At 52.8% G+C, this 875-nt stretch overlaps 1 pseudogene; it reads left to right on the forward strand.

Moving 5' to 3' along the window:
• Positions 1 to 330: 330 nt before the first annotated feature.
• LOC126102192 (5S ribosomal RNA) lies at positions 331 to 448 on the forward strand (annotated as a pseudogene).
• Positions 449 to 875: the final 427 nt, after the last annotated feature.

Genomic DNA, 875 nt, shown 5'->3' on the forward strand with positions numbered 1-875 from the left:
GCGTAGGCGTTTAGACAATCGTTTTTCTCTTGCTCTATTTACAAGACGAATAGGAAAGGAAACGACTTGTAGTGGTACAAGGGACCCTCCGCACAGTTGTACTTCACGGATATTCTGCGTTGTCATGTTACCTCTCATGCCACAGAATCGTTGTGCCATTTTTCAACAGGACAATGCTCGTCCGTACAAGGCGTGGTGTCTGCGTCGCCAGAGAGATTCCCACACCTGTCCCCCATAGAACAAGCGTGGGACCAGATTGGACTTCAACTCTGTCCCAGTGCCAATATCCGGGATATCGAGGACAGTTTACAACAGTTGTAGGCCAGCTTGGGCAACGGCCTTGCCGCAGTGGCTACACCGGTTCCCGTGAGATCACCGAAGTTAAGCGCTGTCGGGCGTGGTCGGCACTTGGATGGGTGACCATCCGGGCCGCCATGCGCTGTTGCCATTTTTCGGGGTGCACTCAGCCTCGTGATGCAAATTGAGGAGCTACTCGACCGAATAGTAGCGGCGTCGGTCAAGAATACCATCTTACGACCGGGAGAAAGGTGTGCTCACCCCACGCCCCTCCTATCCGCATCCTCCACCGAGGATGACACGGCGGTCGGATGGTACCGGTAGGCCACTCGTGGCCTGAAGACGGAGTGCTTTTTGTACGCCAGCTTACCTTAGAAGAGGATACAACGGCATTATGACACCCTTCAAAACTGAATCAGTGCCCCGTACAGAGAGGGGCAGGCGGGGTGGGGGTTAAAAAGTAGACTCATACTACTCTGTCTTCCTCGACTCGATGTTGTGATCACAGAAGTAACGTCACATACATTCTCAATCCGTCACGATTCATTTCGTTTCCTTTCACCCTTACGGTTGTTCCA

The sequence above is a fragment of the Schistocerca cancellata genome, chromosome 9 (genome assembly GCF_023864275.1).
Source record: "Schistocerca cancellata isolate TAMUIC-IGC-003103 chromosome 9, iqSchCanc2.1, whole genome shotgun sequence".
Classification (NCBI taxonomy): Eukaryota; Metazoa; Arthropoda; class Insecta; order Orthoptera; family Acrididae; genus Schistocerca; species Schistocerca cancellata.